The 14,151-nt window shown below is 43.3% G+C and overlaps 1 protein-coding gene across 1 annotated transcript in view; it reads right to left on the reverse strand.

Annotated features, from left to right (window-relative positions):
- SPARC (secreted protein acidic and cysteine rich) overlaps positions 1–13,203 on the reverse strand; it is a 34,211-nt gene extending 21,008 nt beyond the window's left edge. The window contains exon 1 of the mRNA XM_054978618.1: positions 13,055–13,203. The gene's annotated coding sequence lies outside the window, so the exon portion shown is untranslated. The remainder of the gene's footprint in view (positions 1–13,054) is intronic.
- Between the last annotated feature and the right edge of the window lie 948 nt (positions 13,204–14,151).

Below are 14,151 nucleotides of genomic sequence, written 5' to 3' on the forward strand. Positions count from 1 at the left end.
TATCAACATCCCTTCTCCTCCCTCCTCAAAACTTCTGTTCAAATAGTGCCTTGCCCTGCAGGGCCTGCAGTAAGAAATGTTTGAGCTGGTTGCTCATCACAACAGCATAGAAGCAGCTGGCAGGAGGAACTGTGAGTGGCAGCATTTCTGCTAGAGAAAGCACTACACTGTGGGGAAGTGGCTCTATATTCTCCCTTAAAGTCTGTCTGAAGGCCCCCCTCCATTCACAAGAACAGAAATAAGTGTTGATCACAGAGTTCAGTATTGTGGGAATCTCTACTTTCATTTTTATCCAAAAGACAGCATTCTAGTCTTTAAAACTGTGCAGCTGGGCTTGAAAGTACACAAGCAATACCCCTCTTGGGCAACTGACAGGGTTTCAGTTGGTAAGTGGTCAGTGCTTCTGAAACGTTATCATTAGTGGGTGTGGAATACAATATGCCAAACAGAAAAATACAAGAAAATTTACTTTGTTTGTATAATGACATTGGTTGCACAGTCCAGTTTCTCTTGCTAAGGAATTTGGACTGGCTCAGTGAGGAACTGTAATTTTTGGAATACGTAGAGTTCTGCTTGGCAAAGGCAAACTACCTCTGCTAGTCTCTTGCCTTGAAAACCTCACTAGGGGTCACCATAAGTCAGCTATGACTTGATGGCACTCTCCATCACCACCATAGTTCTGATACAAGGTAGAGATGGGCATGACCCACAAAAAAACTGAACCATGCAGTTCGTGGTTCATTAGTTTCCATGAACTAGGAACCACAAACTCCCACAAACTGGGGCAAGTTCCCGAACTATTTAGTGGTTCGTGGGGTTTAAATGCCCCTTTCTGGCTGCTGGGAAGGCCTTTTCAGCCTCCTCCACTGTTTTGTGGGCCCGCACAACGGCAGAAGAGGCCAAAAACAGCCTTCCCGCCTCTCACGGGAGGGGGAGGATGTTGCAGGCCCGCAGGGTGGCTGGGCAAGGTAAGTGTGGGGCTGGGGCTGGGGCTGGGGGGCTGGGGGTGGGGCTGGAGTTTGAGCCATTTAAAGGGACCTACTGCTTGCAAGCAGCAGGAAAAGTTTATATGGCCATTTCCCTGGGGAAATGGTAATTTAAACTGCCCCTTTAATACAACCCAAACGAACCAGTAGACCAGTTTGTGGAAGTTCGTGGAAATGAGCTTCCAGGAACCACTGGTTCGCGAACCACGAACCGGCCCAGTTCGTGCGGGTTTTTGGGGTTATAATTCGATTCGTGCCCATTTCTAATACAAGGTCATATTTTATTACTGTTCTGATAACGGAGACCAATCTGACTAAGGGCTCCTGTTAGTATTATCCCAATAACCTTTCCCCCCCATGATAAATCTGCTTTATTGTCATGTGATCTCTGTCCCCTCCAGGAATCCATACCTACCCATTTGCAATAACTGTAAACATCTTCTTAGCAAATTTGGTGTTCCGCTAAGGTAGGACTGAGTGTCACCAGAAAAGTCAAGACAGTTGGGGGGATTTCCAAGAATATGCCAATCTACATTTATGGGGGAGGGGGAAGTAAGCTTCTAGTACTGCTACAGTAACATGGAAAAATGTGCAGAGAGTATTCTACCCATTAGCTCATTAAGAGGTATATTTGTTCCAAAGTGATGTACATGTAATGATGTTCTTCAGATATGTGAGGAGCAGATGGAAGGTAAAGGGGGCGATACCCCCATTGCTGGGTGAAACTTGAAAAACTCTGGCAAAGGAATAGAAAAGAGCAAGAGTCCAGTAGCACCTATAAGACTAACAAAATTGGTGGTAGAAGTGAGCTGAAGAAGTGAGCTGTAGCTCACAAAAGCTCATACCCTACCACAAATTTTGTTAGTTTTATAGGTGCTACTGGATTCTTGCTCTTTTCTACTGCTACAGACAGACTAACATGGCTACTCATCTTGATCTATCTGACAGAGGACAGAGAGAAGGCAGAGGCTTAATGCCTATTTTGCTTCAGTTTTCTCCCTGAAAGAGAACAGGCCCACCTAGAGATGGCAGTAGGCATTACATGACTTCGGGTCTGCTGGCTGACATGGGAAGAAAAGTTGTGGAGAAGCACTTTACTGCACTGGATGTGTACAAATACCCTGAGCCAGATAGGGTTTACCTGAGAGTGCTTAAAGAACTTTCAGAAGAGCTTGCAGACCTTATACCAATCATCTTTCAGGCCTCTTGGAGGACAGGTGATGTGCCGGAAGACTGGAGGATATCATCCCAGTCTTCAAGGAAGGGGGAAAAGGCGATTCTGGGAACTACAGGCCAGTCAGCCTGACCTCTGTCCCAGGGAAGATACTGGGGCAGATATTAAAGGCATCAATCTAAAAGCATCTGACAGAAATATAATAAAATAATAACATGGTATATGAGGAAATCAGCATGGATTTGTCCCCAACAGGTCATGTCAGACCAACCGCATCTATGACTAGAGATGGGCACAAACAGCAATACGAACTAAATTAAGCCACGAACAGCCCAATCAGCTGTTTGCGAACAAGCTATTAGTGAGGCCCCATTCTAAATGAACAGGTGGTCGTTGCAAGCCTGGTTCATTGCTGTTCGTTAAGCCAGACAATCTGGCACCTGCAATCAATTCCCTTGGCAACCAGAGGCAGGGACTGCCTGAACTCTGTCTGAACTCCTGCTGTTGCCCTGGAAACCCCAATCTAAGCCCAATTTAGCTTGATAGGCAGGTCTTCCTTTTAAGTGTGGAGCTCCAAATTTGTTACAAGGGAGCAAAGAGCAGGGGGGAGGGGAGCCTCCAGCTCTGGTTTTGCAGACAGTGAGGGAGAGACAGTTGCTGTTGGTATTTTGAGAGAGAGACAAGGAGAGTGCATTGGAGCTTGAATTTGCTTTGTGTGTGGTGGGATAGGGATCTACCTCTTCAAGTTCCAGGGCTGCTGTCAGGCTCTGGGCCAAGCTATTATTTATTACTGGTACCTTTCCTGCTGCCTGCTCAGGTAAGGTTTCTGGGAGTTGTGCAGTAGGGATCTACCCCTTCAGGTTCCCTTCAGGTTCAGGCTGCTTCCAGGCTCTGGGGCCAAGCTATCAGGGTTCATTTCGAGGGGGAGTGCACCGGAACACCATTCTGGTAGTTCCCACTAGTCAGGTGGCCCCGCCCACCTGACTTTAAAACATTTTGGGCCGTTTAGGCCTCGATTGGGGCCAAAACAGCCCAGATTGGGTTGGTGCCGGGAAGTGGGAGCCTCCCTCACCCAGCACTGACCAGGTCCTGGCCGTTTCGGCCATTTTTGGCCATTTTGGGCCCATTTTGGCCCGGATTGGGGCCAAAACAGCCTGGATCAAGTTGGTGACAGACGGTCTGTCACCGATGTGGTCCTGGCCATTTTGGCCTTGATCCGAGCCGAAAAGGGCCCAAAATGGCCATTGTTGGCTATTTTGGGCCGTTTCAGCCTGGATTGGGGCCGAAATGGCCCGGATCAGGTTGGTGCTGGGCGGGGGAAGCAGGGCCCAGGCGGGGGAAGCAGGGCCCAAACATAGCCCAGATCAGGACAAAACCCACCAGGATTGAGTCGGTACCCCTCCCCTGTCCAGCACCAACCCAATCCGGGCCATTTTCAGCCTGATCCGGGCCAAAATGTTCCCAAAATGGCCGTTTTGAGCCATTTTGGGGCTGTTTTGGCCTGGATTGGGGACAAAATGGCCCTGATTGGGCCACTGCCAGGTGGGGGAACACTCCCCCATTTGGCATCAGCCAAATCCTGGCCATTTTGGCCCTATCAAGGGGTATGGCATATGCTAATGAGTTATGCTAATGAGTTCCTGCAGTTATTTTTCTACAAAATGACCCCTGCAATCTATTATTTATTATTGGTACATTTCCTGCTGCCTGCTCAGGTGGCGTTTCTAGGGGTGGTGTGGTAGGGATCTTGATGGCTGGAGGAGAGCCTGCTGGCCCTCACGAACAATGAACAACAAACATGTTCATGATCAGGTCATGTTCGTCAATGTTTGTTGTTCATGGATGGCAACGAACAATGAACACCATGTTCTTTTTTTTTCCTGTTTGTGCCCATGTCTATTTATGACTGATTGACAGGTTTATTGGATCGCGGGAATGCTGTCAATGTAGTTTATCTGGATTTCAGTAAAGCTTTTGACAAAGTTCCTTATGATGTTCTGATGGATAAACTGGAGTACTGTGGACTGGACTCCAGGATGGTTAGATAGATAGGGAAACTGGCTGGATAACTGCACCCAAAAAGTAGTTGTCAATGGCATCACGTATGATTGGCGGGAGGTATCCAGAGGAGTGCCATAGAGCTCAGTTTTGAGCCCAGTGCTTTTCAATACTTTTGTAAATGATATGGATGAGGATGTGAAGGGATTCCTCATTAAATCTGCAGATGACACCAAACTAGGAAGAATAGTAAACACACTTGAAGATAGAGATAGATTTCAATGAGAGCTGAGCACACTGGAAAAGAGGGCAGATTTGATGCAGTTTAACATGGATAAGTGCTGGGTTCTCCACTAGGGTAATAAAAATACAAAGCATGCATACTGGATGAAGGATACACTTCTGGGTAGCAGTGTGTGTAAACAAGATCTTGGAATATGGGTAGTGAGAAGCTAAATATGAGCAGTCAGTGTGATGCAGCAGCAAAAACAGCTAATGCAATCTTGGGGTTTATCAATGAAAGCATAACATCCAAATGACACAAAGTCATTGCTCTACTATATACCACATTGGTCAGGCCCCACCTGGAGTAAGGTGTGCAGTTCTGGAGGCCTCATTTAAAAAGATGAGGATAAATTGGAATGGGTAAAAAGGAGAGCAACTACGATGATCAGGGACCTGGAGACCTAGCCCTTTGAGGAGAGACTGAGGGACTTGGGAATGTTCAGTTTGGAGAAGAAGAGCTTGAAGGAGATATGATTGCTCTCTTTAAGTATTTAAAAGGCTGTCACTTAGGGGAGGGGAGCTGTTCCTGTTGGCAACAGAGGATAGGACTTGAAACAATGAATTTACAGAAGGGAAGGTACCGACTGGACATTAGGAAAAACTTCTTTGCGTTAAGAGTAATTCAACAGTGGAATTGGTTGCCTAGGGATATGTTGGGTTCCCCCTCACTGACAGTCTTCAAGGAGCAGCTGGATGGATACTTGTTGGCAGGGCTCATTTTGAGGGGGAACACACAGGAACGCAGTTCCGGTAGTTCCCCATAGAGGTCACGTGTCAAGTGGCCCTGACCACCTGACTCTCTGCCATTTTGGGCCAGTTTCAGCCTGGATTGGGGTCGAAATGGCCCAGATCGGGCCTCTGACGGGTGGTAGATCACTCTCCCACTCAGCAGTGGCCCAGTCCTGACCATTTTGGGCCCCTTTCGGCCATTTTCAGCCCGTTTTTGCTATTTTGTGTCCAATTTCGGCCCTGAGTGGCCAGGATTGGGTCCAAAACAGCCAGGTTAGGTGATGTCAGGGAGGTGGCATATGCAAATCAGTTATGCTAATGACACACTTTTGGCGATGCCAAGGGGCATGGCATATGCTAATGAGTTCTGCTAATGAGTTCTGCTAATGAGTTCCTCCAGCTCTTTTTCTACGAAATGACCCTTGCTTGTTGGAGAAGCTTTAGGCTGTTCCTGCATTGGGCAGGGGTTTTGGATGGTCTGTAAGGCCCCTTCCAGTTCTCTGATTCTATAACATGGGGGCTACTATAGAGAAAGCGCATGGATGGGATGTGGTTGATTTGGCCCATTTTCAGGGTGGCACTTGCAGAAGGCCCTGTTCTGATGAGCAAAGCTGCCATGGCAAAGTATAGGGAGAGTCAACTGAATCCCATTGAAAGTAAGGAGCACAATGTTCTTCAAGATCTCCACATTCCAAACCAGCATCAGTTCTGTTTGGGCTGAGTTCAGTTTCAATTTGTTTGCTTTCAGTTGACAGGCAGCAACTCAAAACCTCTATTGCATCACCAGGCAATTTGGATAGTGAGATATAAAGATGGGTGTCATCCGCATACTGACATCCAATTCCATAGCTATGAATGATTTCTCATAAAGGCTTTACATGGAGGTTGAATAACATGGGTGATAAGATTGTACCTTGTGGAACCCTGCAAGATAATTCCCAAACTGATGATAGCTGGTCTCCAACAGCAACCCTGTGATGTCCAGTCCATGAGGAATGATTTAAAGTAGTTCATGGCACAGCCTCTGATGCCTTCTTCTGCCTCCAGACACCTCAACAGAATGACATGGTCTGCTGTGTCAAAAACTGCAGATAGAGCCAGAAGGAGCAACAAAGAAGCATGGCCTCTGTCTACATTCAGGCAGAGATAGGCTTGCCAACCTTCAGGTGGTAGATGGAGATCTCCCGAAATTGCAACTGATCTCCAGGTGACGGAGGTGAGTTCACCTGGAGAAAATGGCAGTTTTAAAGAGTGGACTGTATGGCATTATACCCTGCTGAGGTCCCTCCCTTCCCCAAACCCAGTTCTCTCCAGGTGAAAACCCCCAAATCTCCAGGAATTTTCCAACCTGGAGCTGGCAACCCGAGGCAGAGATCATCAACTAAAGCCATCAGAGCCATCTCTTTCCCATTTCCTGGCCTGAAACCATACTGTAAAGGGTCCAAACTCCAGAGCGCAAGAGTTATACCAGAAGACCTGCAGTTAGTCCGCCACTGCCCTCTCAATTGCTTTGCCCATGAAGGGCATGTAAGAGACTGGGTGATAATTGGCCACATCATTTTTGTCTAGGGATGGTTTTCTAAGAATCAGGCAGATAAGCACCTCTTTGAGTAGCTGGGGGAAGGTGCCTTGAGTTAGTAACTGATATATGATAGACATCCAGGACTCATTTATATGGTCTTTACATGGTTTTAGCAGCCAAGATGGAGAGGGATCCAGTATGCAAGTAGTGCCTTTCACAGATACCAGGATTCTGTCAATATTCATCGTTGTAACTGAGTCAAAACATTGCATAAAAATGGAAAAAGTAGGGATTGCCTAAGGGGAAAGAGGAGAAATTGATTGAAAGAAGTTGATTTTGTGGGTTGTTGAAGGGAAAGAAAACAGGCATTTGGGGGGATTCAGAAGGGAAGAGAAAAGTGGGAGATTAGGTTGACAGGGAAAGGGAGGAACTAGTTGATTAGGCACAGCAACAGGGAAGGAAATGGGAGCCACACCAGGAGTGCTCATTTCTTATTTTATGTAGTTGCATATTGAAAGCAACTCTTTTTGTAAAACATGCATTCTGATCCACAGAGGCCCTGTTCTCTTTCCTCACTAAGGTTAGCATTGTTTGCTGCTGCTCTTCTACATGACCCACTTTCTTTCCATTCCCAGGGAAGACTAATTTTCACTTCTGGCCCATTAAACTATTACAGAGTTCTAGTTTCTCTGTCATCCTCTTTGTTCATGCTTCATCTTTTCTTCTGAAATTAGTTGTCCCCCTGACATGTTCAAGTACGCTGTGCCCTTCTCCTTTGGTAACTTATCCAGTCCTAGTTTTAGTTCTTACACACTTGCTACACAATGTCCTCTTGATATACAGAAAGGCTTTGAGGAAGCTTGGATTCCACTTCAAGCTCTGCTGCAGAGTGGTTGAACAGTTTTGTTGACCTTCTCCTTTGTCTGCTTCTAGCTCTAATGATTGCAAAAGGGTAGCTGTGCTAGTCTGTCAGGGTGAAATAAAACAAAAATCCAGTTGCTCAATATGAGCTTTCGGTCACTTCTTTAGATATATGGAAGGAAAATTATACTGGGAGCAACTGATCTCCTAAAGAATTCTTGGACTATTACCCTCTTGGACTATTACCAAGAGGGTGAGTTCTCTTTACCCCACCTCCCTACCCCCTTGTAATCTTCCCCATAAAAGGAATTCCTAGTATGACGTCCCTTCCCATATAAAGAGCTGTGAGTGACTCTTGAAAGCTCATATTGAAATAAATGTTGTTAGTCTTTAAAGTGTCACTGGACTTTTGTTTTGTCTAACTCTAATGGCAGCAAGTGTTCTACAAGCCTAGTTTGTGAAGCCGGTGAGGAGTTGTCAGAATCCGTGCTCCTGTTTTTATAGTCTCTGCACCACTCTTTTATCTCAGAGTTTTCATGGTGCTAGATGGGGTTGGGGGGTCCACAGAGCTGCATTTTCCTTAGTAATTGATCTCCTAAAGTTATATTGCAAACAATATGTTCACTTATATTGGCCCTTTATTTCTGGGAGCAATTATGCCCAATGATACCAACTTCTGGCGCCGATCCTAGTCTTAATATTGACCTTCTTCCTTAGATAACGGAAATTAATGTGGGATTTTTTTGCATGCAAAGCATGTGTTCTACCACTAAACCAGCCACAGCCATTCCCTCAAATATAATACAATAGTGTGTCCCATTGTCATTGAAGGGGAGCAGGGTGTGGTCTCTGCTTGTTTGAGAGGAGCCATAGCTCAGTGGTAGGGCATCTGCTTGGCGTGCAGCAGGTTGGTCCCAGATTCATATGTTCTGTCGAGACTCGAGACACTTTCACTATATATTAATTCATGCTTGGAAGCTGTAAAAGAAAATCCCCATCTGTTCTCTAACATGACTTAAGGTTAAAGAAATGAAGAAAGTGTGGACTTGGAGCTTCAAAATATCCACACGGTGATTACTTGACTTGGGCTAGATTCACACACATTCTGGGAATGTGATTGTCATTTTAAATTTGCTCATGCTAGGAATGTAAATGTGAACCTGCAGATTAATCAACTGTAGCTTTAGTTGATTAACTGGTAGAAGATGATTTTACTCACAGAGAGCAAATTGTACTGATGGGGCACAGAACTACAGGCATGCTTGTTTTAGAGACTGCTGGGTTACTGTAATTTGACAAAGATATAAAAAGTGGATTTTTCAAATTTAACAATGTTTATTAAATTTACAGTTTAATAATTTGCAATTTAATGAACAAAAGCTGCCACGTATTGTTAAAAAGAAAGGGCATCTTTTTATTATTTCTTTTAACTGAAAAAGTAAATGATCATGCAAAAATTCTTCAGCTTGTTGACAGCTCAGCCCATGACAAAACATAGTCGTGGAGCGTCACTGCCTGCAGTACTGAACTGTTTTGTATGCTGCACTACTTAAAAGGGTTTGTGGTGGCATACAGGCCAGCAGTCCAATTCTACATGTGATTCATAACAAAAACTGGGACCTGCCACATCATCAGATTTTAAGTTGTCACTGTGCTTCTGGGGTTGAAGTATATTATCTTTTGTGCTGTCCTGTTCCTCCTAAAAATGTTCACTTAAAGCTGTATTACAGCTAAATGGCTTTGTAGAGTCAGGCGGTGTAACTCCTCACCAAACTGCTCTATTAAAAGAACATTTATCTGAGACTTCAGTGGCAATTTTATGTTCTGACTAGGATGATAAAGTAAAGAGAGGTAATCCCTTTTGCAAATTTGCTAACAGATAAAACCCATAAAAAGTCCAGGAGCTGAAATTACTACCACATGCATGAGTGAAACCTCAGTACTACAGAGATGCTCGTTTAAGGCTGGAAGACGAACGATGATTAAGGATGTAATCCTGTGCACCCTTACCTGGGAGTAAATCCATCAAATTCAATAGGACATTCTATCTCTGAACAAACATACGTATGCACAAATCCCCATGTACTTGCTGTTGCTTTCATGAAATTCAGGAAAATTCATGAGTATTTGGGTATAGGGTAGGTAATATCACTAAAAATATGATCCTTACAGTGCATAGCATACTTTAAAATCCTTCTCTTTTTCATCTGCAGGAAGCCTCTATAATTTGGATTGTATTCCTATTAATAGTTTTGCAGTTGCAGATTGTATGAAAAGCAGTAACTTGTCCAAGGTTTAAAGCTGCCGAGTAACTGGATATTTCTGGGTGAACCCACAAGTTCTCACTAGGTCCATACTAACTTTGGGCAGTAGCCACACTGATTATAGTGTTAAAAAGCCTATCATTGGAATTCTCTTGCTAATGCGTGATCTTATGCAAGAGCAGGTCTCTGGCTCCTCATTTCTACTCATTTCTGTCTCCAAAAATAGGATATACTCTTGCCCTAACTCTAATGTTTTGATGAAATAGAAATATCACTTTTTATTGTCTGTCTGGCAGTGATTTCCCTGACAGTTTGTGCTTCTAAGTAGATGCCTAGCTTTGGGACTGAGGATGTTGGATCTGAGGTAAGGGCTTACATAACTGAATGTTTCCCCTTATTTTTTTAAAAAAAATTCTGTCCACACAGAAAACTAGCATGGCAGGAGAAACTAGAATCCTACTCTGTAATATCTGGTTTTCTATACAGAAGAATTTTTTTGTTGCATTGAGGAACATTTAATCTTGAGAGCCCCCACCTTCAGTCCAGTGATACAGTCCAAACAGAGGTTTACCACCTGAGTGAGAGAAGAAGGTCTTTCTAGCATAGGAAAGTCAGGCTGGGTTTGATTGTAATTTTCCAGTTAATTTTGGTCTTGTTATTTTATGGATTCACTGGCATCATGTAAGCAAGCCCAGCTGTTCAACCATTGTGTTGTCAGCTCTCGGCACTCCATCCCAAGAGGAAAGTAGCCGGAAGTTTGGTTTGGATAGAAGCCCAGATGGTCACCACCTGTAAAACTCCTTCAGTTAATACACAAGCACAAAGAGGACAGTGCAAAAAGATATCAGCAACATCCTTAGTTATGAAGAATGAGTAAAATTCTAGCTACACTCCCAAGCTAATTAAAGGTGGGTTTGTATAACCTTTTGTTTAAGTAATAAAATCTAGTATAACAACTGGCATAAATGGTGGTATGTGCTTAATTGTCATTCTTTCAGTATGTAGTTTAAATACTTGTTGTGTGGAAAAGTCTGATCCATTCTTCTTACTGCCTAAATGAAGCTGAAGTGAGGTTTAAACCTTCCTGAAAGCCCATACTTCTTAATCCAAAGTGAAAGGGGACAGATCATGTCTAGTGAAAGTGCATTTTGTACATGTTCGGGAGTATTTTGCTTTATTTTTTGCTGCATATATTCCAGATGTTGAACACGGATTCTGAAGCAGAACCCTGATGATCCCTGAAGGAGAGAAAACTCTTGACTGAAGATGCTGAGTAAAAGTGAGTCCACATCAATACATCAAGATTTTAGTCCAGTGGCACCTTAGAGACCTACCAGATTTTCAGAATGTAAGCTTTCGAGAGTCAGAGCTCCCTTCTTCAGATACAAGGGAGCTTTGACTCTTGAAAGCTTACACTCTGAAAAATCTTGACTGTCTCTATGATGCCACTGGACTAGATTCCTGCTGTTCTACTGCGGACCAACATAGCTACCTACCTACGTATCCACATCCACACCTCAGCCCTTCTCACTGTTGGTGTGCACATGTGAAAAAGTAGGAAAGCAGTTTTAAATGTATTGGATTTCTGATGTATGAAAAAGAAAGGCAGCTTTAAATGCACTTGTCCTGAGTTTCTGGCTGGCTGGCTGGTCCATTCAGGAAGGTTCCTTCAATTGCATTTCAACCTTCCAGCACTTTACAATGCACGTGTGATTCAGGTCTGAATCTTTTACTGACTTAAAAAAAAATTCTGTGTGTAGTACAAGCCCACTTTGCTATCCAGAATGTACAGACTATGCCTAGGAAATAGAGAAATGTTTATAGGAACTGGAAAAAGTCAAGAGACTGCTATATTCCTTTTATGCTTGTTTCCTGTGAATTATGTAGTAAGGCCATTCAGACCTAAATTGGCAGTATTTCAAAATAACCCTTTGAACTTTTCCACATTTAAATTCAGGGGAGGGGGGCTGCAACTGGACACATCCTTTCCTTTCCGCAGCTTAGGCCAGAAAGGCCCTTCATCTCCTGAACCAGAAGACACTGAAAGGGTTTCCATGGAAGCCGACATTCCACTGTGGGAGAGTCATATAAGAAAAGAGCAAAGTTTTCCCCCCAGTAGGTGGAGTTTGGCAAAAGTTTGAAAAGTTGATATCTCTCTTCCCCCCTCCCCCACTCCCCATCTCCCAAGTTTGCCTATGTGGCAGACAATGGCTTTGTTTGAATAGTTTCCTAGAATTTACAGGCATTTACTTAAATCTACTCACAACCTCTCCTCCCTTCCAACTTTATCATCCTTCCAGAATCACAATATGCTGCTTTTTTGTTTTTATGTTTCGTCCTTTGAGAATGAAGTGCTCAGGGCAATGAAGATCTTTCTTAGTGGCTTTAACCCAAACAGAACATTTCCACAGGAACGTTGAAGTTAACTGTCTTTTCCTTGGCAAGATTTTTGAAATAAAACACTGTTCCAGAAGGGAACAATAGCAACAACAAAAGCAATTCAATTATTTTCCTTGGAGTAAGTGAGGCAGCTGTAGTATAATGTGATCATCTACTCTTAATTTTTAATAAGTCCACAATTCTCTTGGCTGGAAAGAATCTCTTCTGTCACATTTGCTTTCCCACCCTGTCATAAGAACAGTGGTGGGAGAAATATGGATAGGCTGTTGGTTGTGTGGGGTGAGTTGGGGGGGGGCTGTAATTAACATTACATTGTTTTCTGAAAAGAAATATATGGTTTCATGAAATTTGTTAAGCAAAAGTTCTCTTTATCCGTTTAGATCCTGAGAAGAACTGTGACCTGAAGTGCTCAGTGACAGGATGTATGCCATGCGCCAAACCTAATTAATTAGGGAGGATTAATCATGAAAGCCTAATGACAGAGTAACAACATGCTTAAAAATGTCTGTAATCTCTTCCAAAGAAATACATGCAAACATACATTGTGATAAAAAATATTGAAACAAATAGCAGTTTTCTGATTTTTTGGAACAATAGGAAAATCTCATTTTTGAGATTGTATCAAAACTAAGGCAGATGGAGCAAAATTCTTTAAAGTATGTAGCTGTGGAGAGTGAACAAAATGCAGAATATTCTTGCTCACCACACATTTTCTTACTTTTATAATTCAGATACTAGTGTTAGATCTTATGCAAAAGGCTGTTTGAAATAAAGAATTTGAGGACTGAAAAATAATTGGAAGTAGAGAATGGAAAAGAAGGATTTAATGCCATACCTCAGGGACAGCGGCAGTAGAGCTGAGAAAACTTCAGCCTCTCTGAAGGGTCTGAAGGAATCTGAATGTCTTAGAAGAAGGCAACAGGAAAGGATTCAGGGGGTTTGCTGGGCTGGGTTTCTGTCTGTCTGTCTTTCTTTCTCCTCCTCTATTTACCAAATCTGTTTCCTTCTCTCCCGCTACAGTGGGTTGGCTTGGCCCCCCCCCCCAGTTCGCTTGTCCTAAAATATATTCTGAGGCTGCAGCCAAAAGCTAAATGATAGACCAGAGCAATCAAGTAGTCTCAGAGGGAGAATACACAGTGCCTTTAGGCAAACTCTAAAGCAGAACAGACGCTGAATGAAATCAACTGCCACATTTATTATTGCCAGAGTTCGCCTTTCCAGTAAACTCATTTTTGTTCATTTGTGTTTCCCCCCAGGTTGGGGAGACTGTAAACTCTTCTTCTTCAGACAAATCAAATATTTGCAAACTAATGGAGGCTTGTTGTATGGTGATGCACAACTGACCTGGAAGAGGATCCAAACAATTCATGGTCTGTCAGTGTATGATCTTTGATGTAAAAGTGCTTAGGAATCCACATTGTCCCATTCCTGACATGAATAGCTCTTATAATTTTTGAGAGGGCACATGTGTGCATGTGTGCAAATGGCATCATCTACCATTTGATTAACTATATACATTATTCTTATATAGTGCCTGACTTAACTGCCTGAGAGTATTCATACATATTACTTCAGTAAGGTTTACAATAACCCTGTGAGGTAGGTCAGTATTTTTTCTCTCCAATGTTACAGGTGATCCAAGGAGGCGGGGGGGCTGATAGTAAGAGATTGTATTTTGATTAGCTCACCTAGTGAGCTCATGGCTGAGAAAGTATTTGAACAGAGGACTTGCTTTTTAATGTGACATGCTCTTAGCCAGTATGTCACATTAACTGTTGTGACATTAGGTAAAAAAGCCATGCATTTGCCTGGCTAGTAGAAGAATATAAGTGGAAGTAATAAAAGAAAATTAGAGCATAATGAAAACATGGGTTCACAAAGGAGAGGGAGAAATAGAATAGAGAGCATGAAAAAGTTTAGGTTGGTTCGTAT

This window comes from Eublepharis macularius, chromosome 4, assembly GCF_028583425.1.
Source record: "Eublepharis macularius isolate TG4126 chromosome 4, MPM_Emac_v1.0, whole genome shotgun sequence".
Lineage (NCBI taxonomy): Eukaryota > Metazoa > Chordata > Lepidosauria > Squamata > Eublepharidae > Eublepharis > Eublepharis macularius.